This window comes from Mytilus galloprovincialis, chromosome 14, assembly GCF_965363235.1.
Source record: "Mytilus galloprovincialis chromosome 14, xbMytGall1.hap1.1, whole genome shotgun sequence".
In the NCBI taxonomy this organism is placed as follows: domain Eukaryota; kingdom Metazoa; phylum Mollusca; class Bivalvia; order Mytilida; family Mytilidae; genus Mytilus; species Mytilus galloprovincialis.
The window spans coordinates 43,299,285-43,307,118 of NC_134851.1; positions in this window are offsets into that span (position 1 = coordinate 43,299,285).

A 7,834-nucleotide genomic window follows, 5' to 3' on the forward strand; every position below is an offset into this window, starting at 1 on the left:
ACTACCTTCTAAACTATTAGTTTTATAAGTATTCGCTTTGCTACTTGCTGAAGGCCCTACGATAAATTCTACGTCATTCTGTCACTGGTGGATAGTTGTCTCATTTGCAATTATACCACATCTTCGTATTATTATTTAAGACAATAGAGTGTTGACGGACGGACAGAAGCAGGTCCGGACTAGTGTTTACCCGATGATACAACTTTCCGACTAAGTCGAGCATTTAAAAAACATTTCCATCTAATTTGTAGATTCGTAATTTATAAATATTAAAAATCTAAGAAAGTTGAAATGATAGGTAGACTTAGGTAATTTATTAAACTAATATGTTACATGTACAAAAAATGTGTCTGGCCTATCCGGAAAAGACGTCTAGAATTTAACAATTTTCGTTTGAACTAAAAGGAATAATTTTCCGTTGGAAATTTTAATGTACTTCTCAAAACAGAATTAATTTAAGTATAAGGTAACTAAAACAGGCTGGTAAAACCGTTGTCATAGGTTTTTTTGCACGAGTAGTCAGATCAAGTCCGAGGCGAAAGCCGAGGACCTTGACTTGACTTCAAGTGCAGAAAAACTATATGGCTGGTTATTACCATCTTGTCACGGGCTTTTTGATTGTTACTTTTGTTTTGTATCTAACTTGTACGAAGTTTTTTCAATTAGAAAGTAATTTTACATTTAAAATACGATTGCATAATTAATTGAAACCAAAAAATGTGCATACTGGCTTATGTATTGTGATGTTTGAAAAAAAATATGGATGTTGCTCTTCTCAGTCAGTTCTATTAGCTGTGTGCATTTGGTTAAATGCTTATTTATTTAATACATAGAAGTAAAGTAGAAGTAGTTTAAAAAGACCTTTAATCTATACTTTCTGTCATAACATATACGTTGCAAACAATTGTGTGTGTGTGTGTGTGTGGGGGGGGGGGGGGGGGGGTGGGGCTCATATAGTTTTTCCCCTCAATATTTCAAGTAAGTAATAATGGCATAGTCCCGTTCCCCGGCTCCTACATCCCTGCATTTATATACAACCCAAGACAAAAAGACAAAAATCATAAATGCATACGTACAAAGAAAGAAATATCTTTTGTCGCTTCCATCTCCTATTTTGAAAGTGTGGTGGAGCAATTGTCCCCTTTCACCGGCTCATTCTCTTCCCACCACTACCCCCCCCCCCCAAAAAAAAAAAACAAGCAACAAAAAACAAACCTCCAATGAAATCAACAAAACTATGATTTAAGACATTCAAAAAGTCAACGACGTCTGAATATGAATTAAGAAGGAGTAATGGCATCATTGGAAATAAATTTATTGCATTTAATTGGGCAATTAAATCGATAGTATGTTGAACGCATCAGTCCTAACGAATCGAAATAAAATATACAACGGATACAGTTTATCTGCTTATCATCTTGAATAACATCATGGATTGACAACCAGGTTCGGTCGAAAACAAATGTTTACGACACAGGGAATGGTTTGAGCTTTCGAATTGTAGACAATTTCAATTTCCAATTTAGCATCATTCCAGAAGCACCTGCATATATATTGTGAACATTTCCCCTAGTTGCTACAATATTCCAGAGCTTGCGATTGCTATAATGATTTCTCTGATGAAGGGTAGCAGCATACAAGAAAGTGACAGTTAAGTGCAGACTATGGATAACATAAACCAAATGCAAATTGAAATTTTAAATGTTAATTCTATCCGATTCCGAAGAGAAAAAAAGTTTTGATCACAGTAATTAATATTTCATACCATTTAACATACTTTTTGTTATCTTCAATGGCTTATTCGTATGTGTCAAATGTTAGATAAATATAGCATCGATAAAAAAAGAGATACGACAGAACTTGACTTTAAAGTAAGTTCAAATGTGGTCATTGATATTCTTTACGGCATATTTTATGAGGCAATCTACAATACTCTGCAGATGCCGTATGATGACGATAATCAAATCATTGAAGCTTATGATATAACAAGAAGCAATTTTTCTATACTATTACGATTGGGCTATACTACTATGCCAATTTGCTATATCACTAACACACATCTATATACTATGAAGACGCTTTGATATAACATGGAGTAGCCGTTTCATACTATTCTGTCATTTATGTTGACATGAAGGCATTCTTTTATGTCATGAAGACATTTTGATACAACATGGAACTTCTTTTTGGTAGAATTCTGTCATTTAACTTTGTCACGAAGACATTCTTTTATTTTACAAAGACATCTTGATACAACATTGCGCTACTTTTTCATACTATTTTGTCCGTATTTACTTTTATGCGATATTGCTTTATCATACAGATACATTTTATACTATAAACATATATATAAAACAGTGAGCAACATGTTCATACTAGTTTGTCGCCTCAATATATTATTATGTCATGTAACTATCTTATGAGTCATATTTTAATATCTAGCTTTCAATTTCTTATACCACGAGGTGTCATTTATATACCTGTAGACTAATTGATTACAATATAAGACAATTGTATCGTACTATCAAAAGACAATTCTATAAATAGCGACAAGTTTATAATGTTTTAATATTTTGAATTCTGTTTTTTTAAGTAATTTTCAGAAGGGCTACATCACATTAATTTGCAGATAATCGTCAACCTGTTTTAAGCAAATGGGCGGTTTGGAAAATTCTGTCATTTTATTTTTATTCTTACCAATCTCAAGGAATATCTCAAAAGTACAAATCAGAAAATTAAAGAAAGTTTTCATTGGACATAGTTGCCCCAGCTTCCACAAATTCCAAATGGCCATACCTGTTGAACGGTAACACTGACATGAATTAATCAAAATACTAGGGATATTCTTATCCCAGACGTAGATTACCTTAGCCGTATGTGACACAACTTTTTGGAATTTTGGGTCCTCAATGCTCTTCAACTTTGTACTTGCAATATTGATGCAAACTATTTTTGTATTTCAATTAAGGACACTCTCCCTTTTTTTGACATCTTCTTTCTTTAAAATATTTAAAATTCAATAATTGTTAACAGAATGTTAAAGGTTGCACTTTGTAAATACAGCTGTTTCTAAAACCCCGGCTCCTTTGGGGAGATATATAATATTCCTAGATAATTAATTATGTTTACATACTGGGTACCAGTTATGATCTCTATATTTCATCTCGTAGAGACATAACTTCGGAATGTTATCAGTAAATGTGCATATGCATATCAGTCATATTGAAATCTGTGGAAATCCTAAAGTCAAGATAGGGGTAGTATAGAATTTTAGTGTAAGTTTAAACTCTTAGAAGTTCGAGACTTATAAACGTTAAAAATATGCCGCACAGCCCTATATTTTGACCTTTGAAAAATAGTAGTGCATACATGTATGAACTTTCCATTCTAGGATCTATTTTTTTTCAAAACTTCGTAGTGAAAGTGGTACAGTTTTAGCCGTAAAAGGAGGAGATCCTATGGGAAATTGCATTGTCGATATTAACAGAAATGCAATCTAAAGGAAATAATAATAATCGGCTTCATATTGTTAAATTGCAATGTATTGGGGAATATTGAAATCAAATTATTGCAGACAATTCTCATGTAAGAGTTATGCAATTGTGGTTATTTCTTCAAAATAATTACTGATAAGTGTAACTTAAATAGTACTTAATTATCAACTGTTAATTATGACACTGATTTTACGAGTAAAATGAAATCTGGTAGCCTTTTTTATACATAATATAAAGAGATGAAGAAGGGAACGTATCGAAGAAATAACAATCCGACCAAAGAGCAGAAACAGACTAAGGCCACTGATGGTTCTTCATCACAGCGAGAATATCCCGCACCTGGTTGCAGGCTACAGTTGGCTTTTTAACAAAAATGGGCAGAAACTCAGTAGAAATTGACGTCACACTGAACTCAATAACAAATAAATGAACTAAATAAAATACATACAAGACTAACAAAGTGGCATATCCTAAATTGGGACAGGCGCAATAGCCGACCGTGCATCGGCTGTATAGCCAGTCAAGGTCGTTAAAAACTTCCATCATCATCAGGCGCAAGAATGCGACGGGGTTGAACATGTATTGTGGGATCTTAAAACACCCCTTTACCTGTAGCCAATGTAGAATAAACAAATAAACAGTAATATCCACCGTAAAAAAGTTAAAAAGAAGTCCGAGTTCGATGTCAGAAAAGGTAACAAAAGACACTAAGCAAAATGACAATGACAATAAATTCACAAAGGACTACTAGCAGTACCTGATATGCAAACTTCTGTTCAGAACACAACCAAACTTATTGAAATATTATGTCTTCATCATTCAAAAACTAATCGAAATCTCTCTAGTTAGGGGCTTAGCTTACTAACATTATAAAACATACGAGAAGAACATAAACGTATCATGCCAACAACAAGTTTTAGAATAAATGTGGTTTTTTTTAGATGCAAAGACCTTATGAATGAATCAATATTAATATAAAAAATGCCATCTTTAATTACCTGGCAAGATATAGTTGCAAAATCCCTTCTTATTAAATCTGTCGATTTTTTTGGGCTTTGTATAGAATATTTCCACAAAATTTAGATGTGAAATGTCTGAATGTTGATTAATATTGTCTTTGTACCGATGAAACAATTAAGTAAATATTTTGACTAGTTTGTGATATCGAAATCCCTGGTGTAGTGATTTCTCAGTAATACGGAGTTTTATTTCTTTAAAATCCATTACGTTGTTACATTCACGAGCGGATCGAATAAGTTAAATTATATATACACTATAAGATGGTGAAAAGGAAACGTTACCGCGTAAAATTTTACGATTAACATTAGGACATGGAAGATCATCTTTTATCGTCAATTTGGTATAAGGCTTCCCGTTTAAGATATATATATATCAAGATTTTTAGCCTTTTTTGTTAAAAAAAACCCCACATTTTATTAATTAATTTAATCAAATTTCATACAGAATTATTTTATGTTGTGTTGATCAAAAGAAATATAGGTACATTATTGAGGTCAAGATGATTTTGTAATACAGTTTATTCAATCATATGTGTAATAAATTGAATAAAATAATTCATCACCTAAATATACCAATGTGATTAAAGGAGCACTAGCTACGATGTGAGATATGAAAAATATAAGAATATGATTTCGTTTGGTTCAATCATAAAATAAAAAACAAATAATGAAATAATAAATCTTTTGTAGACGCCAATTTGGTACACTTTTGACAAAATAAGCAAAGACATATCGCTGATGAATTAGTGCAAGTTAATTATTCGACCTCAATAAATCCGTATTTATGTGACCTTCTATTTAACCCATTGCATGTAGCTAGAGATTTGTTACGCTAGCATAAGTTGTGTTCAGCCATTAAAAGGAAAGGAACATCAACATTGAAAGTGAAACAAGGGTAAACCAATTGGAAGACTGATTCGATCAACAAAAAAAAAATCATTCTTATACAGGTAATAACGTTAGTTAACGTATTTTAAAACCTTTAACAAGATATCAAACAGATCTATAAAAATCCATTTGCACGAGTCGCAATATATTTATTTTATGTTTATGTTTATATCGGGTTATGTGACTATCGGCAGTATTCGGAAGTAATCTCGATAGTTATTTAGAACATGCTTTCATAACTTTTTATTTCAGACTTCTTGTAATTTGGATATACGTTTTAGTATGTTATAAACTAAATATGAAAATGGGAGTCAAATTGGTGAACATAGATTTGACAGCTAGGGCCATTTAACAATTGTCATTATATATTAACTATGGTAAATTACAACTGTAGTTGCTTGGAGTTAAATTTAATTAATACTTACACCTTTGAGTGTAATTGTTTGAAAACACTGACAGTTATCTATTATTCTGGTATGGTATCAATACTCTTATTTAGCCTGATGAAGACATCGAATAATAACATTTCAAATAAATCAACTGGGATATCAATTCACATTTCTATTTAAATTCAACATAGATTTTTAAGGATATAAATGCATGTGTTTATATCCAAAACAAAGAAGTTGTTCGCCCAAACTTTTCTTTATTTAAGGACATAAGTAACATATCTAGCATGACTAAATAAAATAATTCCAATGAAGGCCTTTATGTTGTCGAATTTGTAAAATTATCAAATAGTCTACTGTTACAAAATGTATTATGGCACCTCGTGGTTCAAGAAACTGGTAACTTGATATTGATATACGTCTTCACAAATTTACGGTAATAAGAAAGTAACATGACATAATGACATTGCGAGATCACAAAATAGTATAAAAAAGTTGCTCAACGTTATATTCAGATGTATTTATAATATACAATGAATCTTTATGACATAAAAAAGTAAAATGACTGAATAGTATGAGACGGTAGATCCATGTGGTATCAAGATATCTTTATAGTATAAAATAATGTCTGCATGGCAAAGTAAAATGACAGAATAGTTTGAAAAGCTCCATGTTATATCAAAACGTCTTTGTATATTTGTTTTATTGATATATCAAATTTACAAAGTAGTATAGTCAAATGTCGTAATAGTATAGAAATTGCCTCATGTTATACCTCAACCCTTGATGATATAAATATCGTTATCATAATGCAGCTGTGGCGTTTCGTAGCATTCGTCAAAGAGATGAGACAATACAGACAACAATGACCTATCCGCTGGAGGTCGCATTTTTTCAAAAATTAAAAATTGTGGCGATTTAAATTGATTATTGGCGAATAAATTTAATGTAAGAAATATATATAACGATTTGATTTCGTCCATCTTGTTTATTTATTGTTTTCGGGTTTTTTGGACCTAATCAAGCAATACTGGGAATTCACCTTGAACTCGTTACGTTGTTTTTTATTCACAACTTTGCCACGCATGTGTTTGATGCATAGTGTGACGTCTACTCTCCGTTCGTTACCAATGGTCCGGAACGAAAATTGCTGTTATGACGAAACATGTTCAACAGCAAGAAAAATCTCCGACTTCAAACTTTATAATTGATCTCAGAAGGTCCTTTAATATCGTTTTGGCGATGATGATGGAAGTTTTTAACGACCTTGACTAGCTATACAGCCCTTGCACGGTCGGCGACGCAGGTGTTTCAAGTATAGTTGTACGTCTCGACTTTTTCATTTACGGTGGTCCGGAAAACAAAATTGTTTTTATGAAGAAATATTTTAAAAAATTAGAAAAATCTCTGCCTTTAGTCTTTATCCTACAACTAGAAGGGAAATATATATCCGATAAACTTAATGACGATGAATTTCGTGTTCCCAGAAACAAAATGATGATTGCTATATTTACAGTATCGATATCTCTATAAAGGTAAATTTTTAGCGTTTATTCATTACAATGTAGATTTATCAGAGAAAGAGAATAATCACAGATATAACAATGGGACAAACTAATTTTTATTTTATTTTATGGGGTGGGGGTGAGGTGGGGGGGGGGGGGGGGTGGTGAAAGAAGGAAAATTGTAAACAAAAAATATTGATGTTACTTGACGAAAACGAATTGAAAGTGGGGAAAAACATATTGCTTTGGCGAAAGATATGAAGAAAAAAATGACCAAAGGTAAAACCTGCTTATCTCTAAAAGATATCTATAAAGTACCCTCATTTTCAAATATATATTGTTGTAAATGCTTTGCATTATTTTATATTGATAATCAACATATTTATCAAATGAAAGGCAGGGTGGGAATCTTCAACATTAGTTTTGTGGGGATATGTATAGTGCTTCTGTTGAATACTGCTTGTCTGTGTTATTTTACCATTATATTGAATGTTTTTTTTTTGTATATCTCGATGGGAACTTTTTTTCATTTTTTTGTA